General features: G+C 45.7%; 1 long non-coding RNA gene across 10 annotated transcripts in view; it reads right to left on the reverse strand.

Annotated features, from left to right (window-relative positions):
• The window catches only part of LOC148147031 (uncharacterized), a 390,235-nt gene that overhangs the window by 370,361 nt on the left and 1,616 nt on the right, over positions 1-18,258 (reverse strand). For 3 of the 10 annotated variants that reach the window (XR_015760221.1, XR_015760215.1, XR_015760220.1), the window contains exons 1-3: positions 12,539-12,627; positions 8,503-8,611; positions 3,383-3,489 (exon numbers count right to left, since the gene is read on the reverse strand). This is a non-coding gene — a long non-coding RNA (uncharacterized LOC148147031). Of the gene's footprint in view, positions 1-569; positions 1,273-3,332; positions 3,490-8,502; positions 8,612-11,785; positions 11,814-12,538; positions 12,628-17,917; positions 18,008-18,258 lie in introns of those variants that run through there. The other 7 variants (XR_015760219.1, XR_015760216.1, XR_015760217.1 and 4 more) reach the window with 6 other exon arrangements.

Raw genomic sequence — 18,258 nt, forward strand, 5'->3', positions numbered from 1 at the left:
ATGGATCGAGAGGGTTGGGACAGAAATGGGTGGGGACAGAGAGGGGGGATAGAGAGGGGAGGCACAGAAATGGATGGGGACAGAAAGCGGGATTAGAGAGGAGGGGAACAGACAGGGGGATCAGAGGGGGTGACCGACTGACGGTTGGGGGGGCGACCGACAATGAGGGGGAACAGACTGAGGGGGGGCAACCGATGGAGGGGGGAAAGAGATAGGTGTGCGACCAACAGGGGGTGACTGACAGAGGGGGTACAGACCGAGGGGGCAAAAGATGGGGGAGACAGACCGACAGATTGTGGGACAGACCAACGGGGGAGGGGCGACCGACGAGGTGGGGGAGCCGACAAAGGACTGACCGACAGAGGGGGGGAACCAGACAGAGTGGGGGGAGATGGGGGAGAACAGAGAGGGGGAAGATGGAGAGTTATTTTATAGATCTACAACTCAACCCTGTTCGTGTTTTCTCCTCCACCTTAAATTCCTCTGAAGGGCTCAGAACAACTGCATAGTTCCTGGAAAGTGGAGTTTCAGGGAGATCAGGTGCTGAATGTGGCATTTGGGACACTGACCTTTAATGGAATGTGCTGGTCAATAAATGGACTCTGGTTTGATTCCACTGTCCGTGTGGTATTTGCACATTCTCCCCGTGTGTCTGTGTGGGCTTCCTCTGGGTGCTCTTAATTTCCTCCTAAATTCCAAAGACAAGCAGTTTAGATGGATTAGCTTTGGGTAATGGTAGGTTACAAAGTTAGGGTGGAATGCTGTTCCTATGGTTGGTATGGTCTCATGGGCTGAAAGGCCTGCTTCCACGCTGTGGGGATTCTGTCACTGAGTATAGGGGTTAGGAGGTCACGTTGTGGCTGAGTAGGGCATTGGTGAGGCCAGTTTTAGAATACTGCATTCAATTGTGGTCTCCATGATTTCAGAAAGATGTTATCAGAATAGGACTCAACCTCTTAATGACAACTTCCTGGGAAGTGTTGACAAACAAACAGACCATGCAGTGTAGGTTGATAGTTCCTTGAAAGTGTGGTTGAAGGTAGACAGGTCGGTGAAGGTGGTGTGCTGTATGCTAGCTGTTATTGGGCAGTGCATTGAGGATAGGAGTTGGGAGATCATGTTTCGGTTGTACAGTTTATTGGCTCGGCCACTTTTGGAATCCCCAGACTGCTTTCAATTCCAGTCTCCCTGTTACAGGAAAGATGTTGGGAAACTTGCAAGAGTTCAGAAAAGTTTTACCTTGTGGTGCCAGTATTGGAACATTTGAACCATAGGAAGAGGCTGAATAGGCTGAGGCTATTTCCCTGCAGCACTGGACATTTTAGGTGGCTTTATTGAACTTTATAAAATTATGAGGAGCAATGATAGGGTGACTAGTCATGGTTTCTTTTTTCCCAGGGTAGGGGAGACCAAACAAATGTGAATCTTTTTTCCAATGTGGAAATGACAAATTCTAGAGGAGAGATGGCAAGCTTAAAGGATGTGAAAACCGAAACAACTGAAGATGCTGGAAACCAGGAAGAGAAACAGAAGTTTCTGGAAAAGCTGAGCAGGTCTAGCAGCAGGTGCGAAAATAAATTAGACTTAATGTATCTGAGGAAGGGTGACCAGACCAGAAACTTTAACTGATTTTCCTTCACAGATGCTGCATGACCTGCTGAGCATTTCCAACAACATCTGTGCAAGTTTAAAGGAAGTTGTTTGGAGTATATACCTGAGAGTAACTTTATAAAGTGCGAGTCAGACCACATCTGGAGTAATGACAGAAGTTTTGGTCCCTTTATTGAAGGAAATACGTCATTTCATCAGAGGCATTTCACAGAAAATTGACTGGGATGATCCCTGGTTTGCAGGGATTATTTTTTAAGAAAAGACTGAAGACGTTGGGACTCTACTCACTGGATTTGGGAAGAATGAGAGGGGATCTCATTGTAACATGCAGGATACTTAAGGAGTTTGACAGGGTAAATACTGAGTGGATGTTTCCCATCATGAGGGAGTCTGGAACCAGATTCTGAGTCAGTCACGGAATCATGGGTTCTGTTTTGGATTCGTCAAGTTTAAGGCAACACCGACACGAATCAGGGGTTTCATGAGCAATGGAGCTGGAATGAGGTGGAGATCAGCAACATTTTAAGAGATTGGAATTCCTGGTGTTTGTGATTGTGCAGATGTCTGATCAGAAGGTCACCTTGGGGTCAGATATGAGAGCAATATTGTGAAGAGTGCGGTTCTGCCTCAGACAGTTCCCAGGGAGAGGGAGGGGCTCAGCAGTAAGGGAAAGTAATTTGTAATAGCAACTGAAGGCAATGGGTTTAATCATTGCAACGGTCCGTTGTAGGAAATTGCAGCCAATCGCATAGTGGGAGTGTGATGAATAGTTTGATAACTGAGTAATGGAGAGGGATGATGGGGAGGGAGAGCTGGGCATTGTCAGTGTACATGTGAAACCTAACACGGTGCTTTTGGACGATGTCACCTCCTGGCAGTGTGTAGGTGAAAAACAGGACGGACCATGGCGAGATCCTTGAGGGACACCAAATATAAGGAATTCAGAAAGGAAAGGGAGAGTCGGGATGGAGCAGGTTTTCCAACAACGGTGGGGTCAAATATTAGTTTGTAGCAGAATGGGAGAGAAGGACATAACCAGAAAAGACAGACAGGTAGAACAAGGAACAATATGTGATTTGGTGAGGGGGAGTGATGAGGAGGAGGAGCAGCCCAACTCCAAAAGCACTATTTCTACATTAGTGACATCACCCAACTCCACCCTAGTCTCAGCTCATTGACCGAAATACTCGTCCATCCCTGTGTTATCTCCAGACTTCATTATCCAAACACTCCTGGCCAGCCTCCCATATTCAACTTACATGTAATCTCAAGAGTATCTAAAACCCTCCTGCCCAAGTGCTCACTTGTACCAAAACTTGTTGATCCATCAAAAGGCTCCTATTAACAAGCAACAATTTAAAATTCTCACCCTTGATGTAATTCCTGGCTGTGAACATCCCTGTCTCCCTGCACCACACAACCTGTGAGACCCCGACAACTCATTTTCTTTCAGACTCCCAACGATGAGTTTATTCATTGCTTCAACTGTCTGGCTGTTTCTACTGTTGCCAAGGCAACACGGTCTGGAATTCCCACCCTAACGCCCTCAGACCTGCTTTCCTCCTTTAAGGTATTCCTGAAAACCTGCTTATTTGGCAATTCTTTTGATCACCTGACCTAATATCCCCATCTGTGGCCTTATGTCAGAAGTTCTCAATAGTATTTCTGTGGATTTATAAACATGATTAAAAAAAAACAAACTGTTGTTGATTTGCACATACATTGTCAACTCTTCACTGTCGCTGAGCGAATAATCTATAACAGCTTTTACCCAACCACATTATGGGAGCACCTTCACCACACGAATTGCAGCTGTACAACGAAGTCAAACATCACCTTCTCCACAGGCAATGGGGCTTTGGCACTGATCAATGGTATCTGTGGAGGGAGAATCACACAGTTGATATTTCAGGGAGTGCAAAATGCATTATAGGGAGGGAAAATGGTGCAGAATTTGGATTTTGAAATTTGTGTTTTACAATGTGCACTAAGTTCTGTAAAACCTCTCATCCCATACCATGAAAATTTCCTTCTCTTCCTGGTCAATATGTCTTTCCTTTCCCCTGCCCTTCACCTTCACACATTTGCAATGCCTTGGCCACAACAACACTGTGCTGTTAGTGAAGTTTATCACGTGGTTGAGTATAGTCCCGCCCCTCATTCACTCCGATTGGTTGAAGGACCAACTAGCACCTCTAGCCCCCGTTCCCCCACTCTTATTGGTCCTGCGCTGACATCAATAATCCAAGGCCCGTTGTGCGCTGGAGCATGCTTTTGCTGCTATTCATCAGGTCTGAGAGAGAGGGCTCATCCCTGTTTCTCCTGATGTCAGACAATAACAACAACTACCTGCATTGTATGGAGCCTTTCACATTGACAAATCTCCTAAAATGCTTCACGAATGATGGAAACATTGATTAAAGAGAACGATTTTTAGATACATCTTTAAGGCGGACAGAGGGGGTTCGGGAGGATATTCCAAAGGTTTGTGTCCTCGGCAGCTCCAATCGTGGAGTGATATAGGTGGGCAACAGCTTACAATGGAGACAGTTAGTGGCTAACCATAGGTCAACAACCTCATGTCGTAGCCCCCTACCCCACACACCAGTTCTTGTTCTCACAGCCTGCCATTACACACTACCTATGGTTAGCCATTAACAGTCTCCATTAACAGCTAGTCACCCTCCCCCAGCCAGATCGTTATCCTTTATCCAACTGTTCCTCTCACTCTTTCCCCACCTGTCCTTTACTCCTTTTATCCTCCCCCCACACTATCTTCTGCACATAAACTGACTTTTTTTTTTCTCAGTAACATCTGTTCTGTGGAAGGGACACCGGATCTTAAACTTTAACTCTGATTTCTCTTCACAGATGCTGCCAGACCTGCTGAGCTTTTCCAGAACCTCCTGGTTGTTGTTTCTGATTTACAGCATCCGCAGTTCTTTTGGTTTTAATTTACCGGGCGTTTGTAATTCAGGTCCAACAGCCTCTGTCCCAGTCTCTGCTGTCTCTCCCAACCCCAAACAGTGACACTGCACCTGCACAGCTCATGGACATGTGCTATCTTGCTGGCCACACCCCTCATTCAATCCCATTGGCTGCAGGACCACACAGACTCTCCTCCCATTGGTCTAGAGCTGCCGTCAATCAGCCGGGCCCCATTGTGATGAGAGTGGAGGGCTAATCCCTCTCTCTGCCCTGGGATGAGCTTTATCATTCACAGTGAATGGGACAGTATCACAGAGCACAGGGGCTGGGGGCTATTCAGCCCATTGTGGCTGTACTCTCTCCCTCTGGAGATGCTGCAAGTCTGTCCCAAGTCCCCTCCCATGTGCCCATACCTCCCCAAATCTTTCCTTAAAAAGTAAAATTCCAAGTCTGTTTCAGAATACCTGCTGAATCTATGTCGTTCAGACTGTTCCAAATGCTCAGAACTTACTGAGTAAAATAGTGTTCACATTTTCACCTTGTATTATTTGCCAATTACTTGAAAGTAGTTACTAAAAATTGTGACAGTGTTAAAAATCCCTCTCTCTCTCTGCAAATTCAAGATCTTGGAACCTAATCTGCACCAGATCGAAATCACTGCTTCACCTTCTCAGCTCCAAGGATAATTATCTGTGCTTCAGCTACCTCTCCACAAAATAGAGGAATGCATCTTAATTTATTAAGATCAAAGAAACAGACCTTCGGTCCAACAAGGAATCCTAAACTAATGGATTCCCATTTACCATCTATCTATTGGCCTGTATCCATCAAAACCCTTCCTAGTCATGTACCCAATTGGAAGCCTTTTACATGTTGTTATTTTATCAGCCTCCACTACTTCATCTGGTAGCTCCTCCCATACACACACCACACTCAGCTTGAAAACGTTGCCACTTAGATCCCTTTTCAATCTTTGCCCTCTCAACTTAAACCCAGGTGCTCTAGTTTTGGACCCACCAAACCTGAGGAAATAGGACTCCGGCTGCTCACCTTATCCACGCCCCTCGTGATTTTATAAATCTCCATGAAGTCACCTCAAAGTCTTTGACTCTCCACAGAAAATAGCCCCAGCCTATTCAGCCTCCCCCTGTAGCCCAAATCCTCCAATCCTGGCAACGTTTTTGTAAATCTTGTCCAAACCTTTTCAAGTTTCACAACATCCTTCCCAAAACAGGGAAATTCAAACTGAAAACAGAATTCCAGAAGTGGCTTAATCAACGTCCTGTCCAGCCACAATATGACATCCCAGTTTCTGTATTCAATGCATTGACCAATAACGGAGAGCGTTAATGGAGTCCCATTGCCAGCGGTTCACCCTTATCCCTCTAAAGTCTTCCTCTTCATGTACCCAATCAAATGCCTTTTAAATACTGCAATTGTACTATCTTCCACCCCTTCCTCTGGCAGTTCATTCCATACTTGCTATGCCCTCAACATGAATAAGATGCTCCTTAGCTCCCTTTTAAATCTTTCCCCTCTCACCTTAAGCCTGTACCCTCCAGTTCTGGACCCACCGAACTTGGGAGAAAGTCCCTGACTGCTCACCTTATCCATACCCTTCATGATTTTATAAGATCACCTCTCAGCCTCCAACTCTCCAGGGAAAATAGTCCCAGCCTATTCAGCCTTTCCCAATAGCTCAAAACGTCCAACCCTGGCAAAATCCTTACAAATGTTTTCTGAACCCTTTCAAGTTTCTCAACATTATTCCATGAACAGGGAAATTGGAACTGAAAACAGAATTCCAGAATGGCCTTCATCAGCGCCCTGTCCAGCCACAATATGACGTCACAACAGCTGCATTCAATGCATTGACCAATAATGAGGAGCGTACCAAATGCTACATTCACTACCCCGCCTACCTGTGACTCTTCTTTCAAGGAGCTAGGAACCTGCACTCCAAGGTCTCTTTGTTCAGCAATGTTCCCCAGGACTTTGCCATTAAGTGTATAAGTCCTGCCCTGATTTGCCTTTCCAAAATACAACAGCTCACATTTATCTAAATTGAACTCCGTCTGCCATTCCTTGCTCCAATGGCCCATCTGATCATGATCCCGTTGTATTCTGAACTAACCTTCTTCACTGTCCACTACACATCCGATTTTGGTGTCTTCTGTAAACCTACTGACCATACCTCATATATTCACATCCAAGTCATTTATTTAAGGGCTCAATATCCATTCTTGCAGCACATTGCTGCTCACAGGCCTCCAGTCCGCAGAGCAACCATCCATCATCCTCTGTCTCCAACCTTCAAGGTAGTTTTGTAATGGCTTGCTCTCCCTGCATTCCATGTTATCTAACCCTGCTAACCAGTCTGCTTTGTGCAACCTTGTTGAATGTCCATATAAACAACATTCACAGCCTGGATTAATCAATTTTCTTTGTCACTTCAAAACATTCAGTCAAGTTAGTGAGACACAATTGTGCATGTACAAAGCCACATTGACTGTCCCTGATCATTCCTTATCTTTCCAAATAGATGGATATCCTGTCCCTCAGAATCCCTTCCAACAACTTGCCTGCCACTGACTTCAGGCTCACTGTTCTCTTGTTCCATGGCCTCTCCTTACCACCTTTTTAAAATAATGGCACCTCACCTGTCGCTATCAACGAAACAAATACCTCAGGAGAGGCCCAACAATCACTTCCCTCGATTTCCAGAAAGTTTCAGGATACACCTGATCAGGTTCCAGGGCTTTATCCACCTTGATGCGATTTAAGACATCTAGTACCACCTCCACTGTAACATGGACACTTTTCAAGTTATCACTGTTTATTTATCCAAACTCTTGAGCTTCCATATACTTCTCCAGTAAAAATGAAGTGAAATATTTGCATATCTTTCGCACCCCCTGTGGTTCCATAGACAGCCTTGTTGACCTTTAAGGGGTCCTATTCTCTGGTCCAGTTAATCTTTTGTCTGTGATATATTTGTTTAAGCTCTTTGGATTCTACTCCAGGACATCCTAGAAAGGCCTACTTCAAGGACCGTAACTTTCCTCTGACTTGATCAACAATGCCCTCCAACACATACCCTCCACTTCCAGCACCTCCGCCTTTACCCCACCCCTACAGCCACAATAAAGAATATAACCCTGCGGTCTTCACCTTCCACCCCATTAATCTCCAGATACAGCGCATTGAAATCTGTTATTTCTGCTACCTAAAGTCAGACCCCACCAGTACAGACATACTTCCCTCCCCAACCCTATCTGTGTTCCGCAGAGACCATTCCCTCTGCACCTCCTATGTTCGGTCCACACCCTTGACCGTCCCTTGCCGTCATGGGAGATGTAAAACGTGTGGCCACACCTCCCTCTGACCTCTGTCCAAGACAACAAAAGGATCTTTTCACATCAAGTAGAGATTTGCCTGCACATCCCAAAACCTCATATACTGCATCTGGACACTATGGGAAATTTAACGTGGTTCATCCAACTAACGTACACATCTTTGGACTGTGGGAGGAAACTGGAACACCCGAAGGAAACCCTCACAAACACTGGGGAGAATGTGCCAACTTGAACACAGGCAGTCGCCTGAGGCTAGAATCAAACCCAGGACCCTGGGGCTGAGGAAGCAGCGCTAACCACTGAGGCACGATAGTGTGGGTTCTTTGGTGCTGATGCACTGCCCCACTGATAACTCAGTCACTCACCCTGCCTCATTTCCTAAGTAGCAGTGATGACGGAGTGAAATTATCGCTAGACAGTTAATCCAGAGACCCAGATAACATTCTGGGGACCCGTGTTTGAATCCCATCATGGCAGATTTTGGAACGTGAATTAAATAAATATCTGGAAAAAATAATCTAGTGACGACAAGGAATCCATTGTCAATTGTTGGAAAAACCAATGTGGTTCACTCACGACCTTTAGGGAAAGAAAATGCCATCCTTACCTGGTCTGGTCTGCATGGGACTCCAGACCTATAGCAACGTGGTTGACTCTTAACTGCCCTCTGGGTAAACGCAGCAATAAATGCTGGCCGAGCCAGTGACAGCCTCATCCTGTGAATGAATATAGAAAACAGGTCAGGTTTTGTTCCTTCTCTAGTAGGTACATCCTACAAACTGAATCTGAAATGTTCTCGTACACACTGAACAAATACCTTCCCATCCAAGCCCTTGACACTACAGCACTCCGAGGCCATGTTGTTAAAGTTAAAAACCCTTATCATTGCATTCATATTATTCTTACAGATAACTGATGTCTCCTGGTAAAATTGTTTCTCAATTCCTCGCTGACTTGGGAGAGAGTCTAAATTACAATCCCAGTAAGATGGTCATCCCTTTGTTATTTCTCAGTACCAACCAAATAACTTGCCTGGAGGTACTCCCAGGAATATCCTCCCGAAGCCCAGCCATAATGTTATCCCTAATCAAAAACATCTCTCTCCCTGCTCTGTTGGCCCCTTTCTATCTTTGCTATAGCATCTATACCCTGGAACATTAAACTGCTAGTCCTATCCATCCCTGAGTGATGCCTCTGTAATTGCTGTAATATCCCAGTGCCATGTTCAAAACCATACCCTGAGCCCACCTTCCTGACCGGTCAGGTCTCTTGCACTGAAATAAATGCAGTGCAATGGTCCGTCGCACCTCATTCTGTGACTTGCTCTTGCCTGCCTTGACAGTCTGACTGGTGAACAGTACCAGCCTCAGACTCATCTCTTTTCTCACTATCTCTTTAGGATTACCCTGACTCCCTCACAGGTTGAATGCCTCCCCAGTGGCACTAGCAAATCTCCCTGTTCGTCAGGACCCCATGCTTTCCCCTTCCTATGCCATTGGTACCAATGTACAATGTCTTCCCACTGGTTATTTTCCCTTTTGAGAATATTCTGCTCCCTCTGTGAGACATGCTTGACACTGGCACCAGGGCAGCACCACCACATTCTAATGTCTCACTGTCAGCTGCAGAAATGGCAGACTGTGCCCCTGACTAGAGAGTCCCCTCTCACCATCGATCGTGTGGAACTGGATATACCTCACATTATGTTAGAAGCCAGTCTCAGTACCAGTAACTTGACTGTCAGTGCTACATTCCCCTGAAAGTCTATTACCACCTACATTTTCCAAAACACTATACTTGTCTGAGATGGGGATAGCCACAGGAGACTCCTGCAGTACCGACCTACCCCTCCTAGCTTTTCTGGCGGTAACCCATCTACCTGACTGTATCTGCAGTATTCTGCATTCCTGAGACTGCCACCTATCACACCCCCCGGCTCCTGTCAATTCCTCACTGCCTTTAATCACTGCTCCACCAATCCATGAGATCCAAAAGGATTTGCAATCACACTTGCTGCAGACATAATCATCAGGATCATTGAAACTCTCCCTAATCTCCCACATCCGGCAGGAACAGCACAACACTCTACAACAGGCCATCTCTCTGCCTGAACAACCTACAGACCAAGACAAAGGCACAGTCTTACTGCTCGGAAAATATTGCCAGACAATAACTTAATGCTTACGTTTCATATTTTAAACATTTAATCAAGAGACCTTAAGACATTAAAAAGAAATCCTCACCTTACTCACGATTGTAGATTTAATAAAATAAAAGCGACTAAGATTGATATTTGAAGAGACTGAAACTCACTGAGCTGATCCCCGGCTCGGAAGACTTCCAAGGGTGAGGTCTCTCTGAGAGCAGCTGTGAAATGTCACTGTTTCTCTTCTCTGCCCACTCCATTTCCAGAGAGGTTTTTAACTTCACAGCAAGTCAGCTCAGAGGGGTCACTGCTTGCTTTTATTCACAGGGGGTTGCCTTTGCTGCCCAGACCAGTATTTATTGGCCACCTTTCCTTGTCTTGGAGAAAGTGGTGGTTAACCGCCTCCCTGAAATGCTGCAGTCCATGTACACCACAGTGATGCTTGGACAACAATCCCCCTCTGGGCCCACAACCCTCCCTGTCTCTGTAATCCCCCTCTGGCTTCAAAAATTACATGTCCGTGGCATAAGATTTTTGTTTGGATTCATTTTTGTTTCATAAACCCCCTCCAAAAAAAAGCGAAATATTTCGCCCCCAAACAAATTTCTGTTGATTGACCTTTTGGAGAGGCTGACACATGTACGTTGCAGTATTTTATCTCACATTGTACACGTAGAATGATGGAACTTTCTTTTAAACATTGCTAAAAGGGAGGCAATGGCTTAATGGTATTCCTGCCAGATGAGTGACATGTACAATGTTCCGAGGATTAGGGATAGAATCCCAACATGGCTGATGGTGGCATCGGAATTCAATACAATCTAGAATGAAAAGGCGAATGATGACCATGAAACTATTGTCAATTGTTAGAAATTTTAGATATGATGCAGAGCTGGGCTGAGGAGTGGCAGATGGAATTCAACCCTGCCAAGTGTGAGGTTGTCCATTTTGGAAGAACAAATAAGAATGCGGAATACAGGGTTAATGGTAGGGTTCTTAGTCAGGTGGAGGAACAGAGGGATCTTGGGGTCTATGTACATAGATCTTTGAAGGTTGCCACTCAGGTGGATAGAGTTTGTAAGAAGGCCTATGGAGTATTATCGTTCATTAGCAGAGGGATTGAATTCAAGAGTCGTGAAGTGATGTTGCAGCTGTACAGGACTTTGGTTAGGCCACAGTTGGAGTACTGTGTGCAGTTCTGGTCGCCTCACTTTAGGAAAGATGTGGAAGCTTTGGAGAGGGTGCAGAGAAGATTTACCAGGATGTTGCCTGGAATGGAGAGGAAGTCGTACGAGGATAGGTTGAGAGTTCTCGGCCTTTTCTCGTTGGAACGGCGAAGGATGAGGGGTGACTTGATAGAGGTTTATAAGATGATCAGAGGAATAGATAGAGTAGACAGTCAGAAACTTTTTCCCCGGGTACAACAGAGTGTTACAAGGGGACATAAATATAAGGTGAAGGGTGGAAGGTATAGGGGAGATGTCAGGGGTGGGTTCTTTACCCAGAGAGTGGTGGGGGCATGGAATGCGCTGCCCGTGGGAGTGGTAGAGTCGGAATCATTGGCGACCTTTAAGCGGCATTTGGATAGGTACATGGATGGGTACTTAATCTAGGTTAGAAGTTCGGCACAACATCGTGGGCCGAAGGGCCTGTTCTGTGCTGTATTGTTCTATGTTCTATGTTCTATGTTCTAAACCCACCTGGTTCACTAATGTCCTGTAGGGAAGGAAACGGTCATCCTCACCTGGTCTGGCCTACATGTGACTCCAGACCACAGCAACGTGGTTAACTCTCAACTGCCCTCAGGAAAAATACTATAAAAACTGTGAACAAATAATCCACAGGTATCACTTAAAAACTGAATGTTCCCATTGGGACCATGTGAATTTCTGAATGGCCAGAACTAAAACTGAGTTTCAGCCTCACCTTCTCCCCGTCTCACATTAGTCTGTTTACACCCAACTCCAGAACACTCTCATTGAGCCAAGCAGCCCGCATAGTGCAGCCCTTTCATTTTCATTGTCTGCTCATACCGACACTGCCCTCACCCTCCTGTCCTGTTCGAATGCATCTCAATGGGAGCTCAGGGACAGCACCTCATCTTTCAATTCAGCGTTTGTAACCCCAGAGTCAACATGGACCTCAGCAGTTTCTGAATGAACAGACAGTTGTCAGAAGCTGGAACATTCCACCTGAAAAGGTATTGGAATTTGAGTCCAAAATGATTTTTAATGGGAAGTTTGCAGGTAATTGAAAATATGACGATTACAGGTTAACATCATGAAGTGGGTGATTGGGTCTAAATCTGAGAGTTCTTACAAAGAGACGAGGTGTAATTTGGATAAGTCTGTGCTCCCCCGCAGGCCAATATCTCCTTCCTTAGCTGCAGGGCCCAGAACAGAGCACACACCCAAAGGGTGATCCAACCACGAATTTGTACATCTTTCTGCTTAACAAAAATATTGGAGATATCTTCCCACAAACAGAACAGACAAACCTTTCTCCTTCCACAGTTAAATGCCAATGATATTCAGATCCTGATGACTCCATTCACTGTAAAAACTTGCTTTTGAGATCCCAGCCTCAACGCCTCCCCCCACCCATCATAGGAAGGGGACATGCACATGCGCTTCACTGTACCTTACCCCCAATAACAATGGCGGCCATATCCCAGAACCTTTCACCGCCTGAGGGCCGCAGCCATTTTCCCAGCTGCTGCAAACGCGGGATTAAGAGTTTCTAATTCAGACTTACGAACCACATAGAGTGTAATTAAAACTTCCCAGTCTAAAGTGACTCATTATCTCCCTGTCTCTGAGGCCACTCTCCCCTTCCCTGTTTGCGTCTCCCACATTCACCAACTGCCGAGTCACGTGGCACTGCATCGGCTGAGTTACTGGTGACGTGTCATCCCACTGGCCACGCCCCTCATTCACTCCCATTGTTTGGATGACCAGCTGGTACCACTTGGTCCACCAGTGCTACCACCTTTTCCTATTGGTCCGAAGCTGCCATCAATCAGCTGGACCCCATTGTGAGGTCAGTGGTGGTATCCTCCCCCTGTCTGAATCACACCCAGAAGGTGTATGGATGGTGTCAATCAGGAACAACAAGCAGAAGGTGTTGGGAAAGCTCAGCAGGTCTGGCAGCATCTGGGAACAGAAATCTGTCCAGCGGCCCTTCCTCAGATCCGATGGAAGCTGGGAAAATTAGAATCTTGACAGCATGGAAACAGGTATTCGGCTCAAAATGTCCACAGAGTCCCTCCGAAGGTAATCCCACCCAGACCAATTCCCCTACCCTACTACTGTATATTTCTCCTAACTAATGCACCTAACCTACACATCCCTGAATATTATGGGAAATTTAGCTTGGCCAATTCAACTAACCTGCAGATCTTTGTATTGCAGGAGATAGGGGTTAAAGTGTAAATAACAGGGAGGGACAGAACCCAAAGAGAGACTGGAACATTTGGAAAGAAAAATGAGTGGATTACGATCTGGCTAGGAGGGTGCATAGCTGTTAATGGAGGGGACAGGAACCTGTGTCTGGCAGCATCTCAGTGGAGGTGGCCGAAATGACAACTGATGATCTACGTTCTGCTGCAAAAACAGACCCCGAGCTTCCAGCTGCCTGCCACTTTAAACACACGAGCCTGTTCCCTGGCCAACATCTCTATCTCATGCTTGCTGCTGTGTCCCAGTGAAGCCAGAACATACCAAATGGCCCCATATTTCGAGGACTGCAATTTCCCCTCCCATGTGGTCAATACCATCCAATGTATCTCCTCCACTTTCTGCACCTCTGCCTTTGAAACCCACATCTCCAACTGCAACAAGGAGAGAACCCCCCCTCCACCATGTCCTTAGCTTCCACTCAGATACAACACATCATCTCCTGTCATTTCCACCAGCTACAATCAGACTGCACCACCAGATTCTTAAGTGGTTTGACAGAATAAATACTGATGTGTCTGAGGGTAAATATTGAGGGGGGCGGGGGGGGTCTGAAACCAGATTCTGAGCCAGTCACAGAATCAAGGGTTCTGCTTTGGGTTCGTCAAGTTTAAGGCAACACAGACACGGGTAAGGGGTTTCAGCAGCAATGGAGCAAGGGTGAAGAGGAGATAAGCAACGGTTTAGAGATTGGAATTCCTGGTGTTTGGGATTGTGTAGATGTCTAATCAGAAGGTCAGCTTCGCGTCAGATATAACAGCAGTATTGTGAAGAGTCTAGTTCTGCTGCATAGTTCCCAGTGAGAGGGAGAGGCTCAGCAGTTAGGGAAAGGAACTTGTTAGGCAACGGGTTTAACCATTACAATGTTTTATTGGAGGAAACTGCACCTAATCGAGTAGTGGGAGCGTGGTAAGCAGTTTGATAACTGAGTAACAGTGGAGTAATGGAGAGGGATGATGGGGAGGGAGAGCTGGGCATCGTCAGTGTACATGTGAAACCCAACATGGTACTTTTGCACAATGTCACTTCCTGGCAGTATGTAGGTGTGATATAGGAGGGGCCAAGGATAGATCCACGAGGGACACCAAATGCAAGGAATTCAGAAAGGAAAGGGAGAGTGGAGATGGAGCAGGATTTTCCAACAACCGTGAGGTCAAATGTCAGTTTTTCACAGAATGGATGAGAAGGACCATAACCAGAAAAGATAGAACAAGAAACAATGTCTGTGAATCGGTGAGGGGGACTGATGAGGAGGAGGAGAAAAGAGAGTTGGAAAGTCTATGGTTTAGTGAGATTAGGGTAAAGGGTCAAGATGAGCTCTGATAAGGCTTGACATGAGATGAGATTGGAGAAAGGTGTAGGTTTGGACAAAAACCGGGAACACCACATGAGGCAATTTGACTCAGTGGGCTAGTGGGAGGGAGGGAAGCAGCAGATCAGATTATCTCAGTCTTAGTGACAGAGAAACTCCATGTGCTCCAAACTCTTGTTGTTGGAGCGAAGGATGGAGGAGACAGGATGGTGAACAGTGTTTCACAAAGAAACAAAACCTGGGTAAGTGATATTTAAAGTGAGTTTACAAACCTAATGTATTTAAATTTTATCCAAACTATTAAAACAAACGACTGAAGTCCTGGTTCGAATCCCATCTTGGCAGATGGTGGAATCTGAATTCAAGAAAAAAATAACTGGAATTAGGAATCTCCTGATCTCCATGGAATCATTGTCAATGGCGGAAAAAACCCTGCCAACCTGACAGTGGCCCAGCCAGCTACTCACTGAAATAATCACTGCAAAGTTTCAACAAAGGAATGAAACTGGATGGACCACTCTGCATCTAACAAGGCACCAGAAAATACAACCACAGAATCAGCCCTCTCGATGGTGCAATGTCTTCCAGACGAACATCTGGATTTTGGTACCAAAATGTGCAGAGCTGTCTCACAGCCCAATCAAGGAACAGCCTGACATACTCATACTCATGAAATCAACTCTTACAGACAATGACCAGACACCACCATCACCATCCCAAGATATTGAAATTGTGGTGATGGAAAAGCGCAACAGGTCAGGCAGCATCAGGAGAAGGAGAATCGATGTTTCGAGCCTAAGCCGTTCATCAGCCTGACCTGCTGTGCTTTTCCAGCACCAGACTCTTGACTCTGATCTCCATCTGCAGTCTTCACTTTCTCCTGAAATCTCAGGGTATATCCTGCCCCACCAGCAGGACAGACCAGGCAGAGGTCGTGGCACAGACAGGGAGGATTTGCCCTTGGAGTACTCGGCATTGACTCCGGACACCAGGAAATCTCATGGCTCCTGTTGATTACCACGTACCGTCCTCCCTTGGCTGATGGATCAGTTGTCCTTCATGTTGAACAACATTTGGAGGAAGCACTGAGGAAGTAAAATGGTGTCAAACGTAATCTGGGTACAGGATTTCAATGTCCACAATCGAGACTAGCTCTGCAACAGAATTACTGACTGAGCTGGCCAGGTCCTAAAGGACATAGCTGTTCATCTAAGTCTGCAGCGGGTGGTGAGGGAACCAACAATTGAGAAAAACATACTTAATCTCATTGTTATGAATTGACCAGCTTCAGATATATCTGTGCATGACAGTTTCAGTAAGAGTGACCATCACACATTCCTTTTGGAGACACAAGTCTTGGCTTAAAGTTGAGAAAAAAACCTCCATTGTGTTGAGTGACACTATCACCCGTTCTAATTGGGACAGACTTTGAAGAGATGTAGGATCTCAAACTGGGTATCTATGAGGCACTGTGGGACATCGCCAGCAGCAGAACTGTACTCCAGCACAATCTGAAATCTCATGGGTTTGTACGTCCCGCACTCACCCATCACAATGTACAGTAAAGGAGGGCATGCCATGAGCAGCACCAGGCAGGCCTAAAAATGAAGTGCCAACCTGGTGAAGCCACCAAACAGGACCATCTGCATTTCAAACAGCATCAGCAGCAAGCAACAGAGCTAAACGATCCCACAACCAATGGAACAGATCGGAGCTCTGCAGTTCTGCCACACACAGTTGTGAACGGTGATGGGCAATTAAACAACTTACTGGAGGAAGCATCACAGATATCCCCTCCTTTACTGATGGAGGGGTCTCACACACTCATGCACCAGGTAAGATGACAGCATTTGCAGCAATCTGCAGCCAGAAGTGCAAAGTGGGATGATCCATCTCAGCCTTCTCCAGTGGTTTCCAACATCACAGATGTGAGTTTTAAGCCAGTTCGATTCAGTTTGAATAACATCAAGAAATGGTTAAGTAGTGCAAAGGCTATGGGTCCTGCTAACATTCTGGCAATAATACTGATGGTTTGTGCTCCAGAACTTGCCACCCACCAAGCCAAGTTCCGCTCCAGCACTGGCATCTACCGACAATGTGGAACATTGCCCAGGGATGTTCAACACAAAAACACAGGGCATTCCAGCCCAGGCAATTTCCATCTCTCAGTCCACACCCAACCAGCAGTAAAGTGATGGAAAATGTCATCACCAGGGCTACCAAGCAGCAGCTGCTCAGCAACAGCCAGCTGAGTGACACTTATTTTAGGCACCTCCAGGGCCACTCAGCTCCCGATTGTGTTACCGCCCTGATTCACAATCTGGCAACCAGCTGAATCCCAGAGGTGAAGTGAGTGTGATAACTCAGTCCCACTCCAAGACCACTATTTCTAGCTGATTCCACCCTTGTCTCAGCTCATATACTTTCATCCACCTTGTGTTATCTCCAGACTTCATTTTCCAAACACACTCAGGGCCAGCTTCCCACATTCAACCTCCCTGTAATCTCAAGAAAAACTAAATCTCTGCTGCCCAAGTACTCCCTTGTACCAAAACATGTTGATCCATCAAAAGGCTCCTATTCATAATCAACAACATAGAGCCACAGAGATGTACAGCATGGAAACAGACCCTTCAATCCAACCCATCCATGCCGACCAGATATTCCAACCCAATGTAGTCTCATCTGCCAGCATCAGTCCCACATCCCTCAATTTAAAATTCTCATTCTTGATTTAATTCCTGGTTGTGATCATCCCTTGCTCGCCGCATCACATATCCTTGAAGACCTCGACAACCCATTGTGTTCGAAACACCCAATGATCTGTTCATTCATTATTTCACCTGTGTGGCTGCTTTTACAGTTGCCAAAGCAACATTTTCTGAAATTCGCAGCCAAAACCTCACAGGTCTGCTTTCCTCCTTTAAGACATTCCTCAAAGCCTGCTTATTTGGCAATGCTTTTGGTCACCTGACCTTATGCCTAAAGTTCCCAATAGTATTTTTGTGAAATTATAAGCATGATGAGAAAACTACAAACTGTTCTTGATTTGGACATTATCTTCAAATCATCACTGTTGCTGTAATGAATACTCTGTAATGTCTCTAACCCAACCACATTATAGGAGCACCTTCACCACACAAACTGCAGCTGTCCAAGAAAGTCAAACATCACCCTCTCCACAGGCAACAGGGCTTTGGCATTAATCACTGGTATCTGTGGAAGGAGAAACACAGTCGATGTTTCAGGGAGTGCAAAACGGATTACAGGGAATGAAAATGGTGCAGAATTTGATAGTTAGAAATGGAAGGAAAATACATTTGTTTATTGGAAAAAAGAATTCTTGACTGTCAAAGATTTTCCAGAAAAGAATTAATAAGCAGCACATGGTCAGGGGCTGGGCGGCAGTGGAAAATTAACTTACAAAAATGTCTGTAAAAGTAATAGTAA

This window comes from Chiloscyllium plagiosum, unplaced genomic scaffold (genome assembly GCF_037043375.1).
Source record: "Chiloscyllium plagiosum isolate Xiang-an unplaced genomic scaffold, Cpla_swu_hap1 HiC_scaffold_18, whole genome shotgun sequence".
Classification (NCBI taxonomy): domain Eukaryota; kingdom Metazoa; phylum Chordata; class Chondrichthyes; order Orectolobiformes; family Hemiscylliidae; genus Chiloscyllium; species Chiloscyllium plagiosum.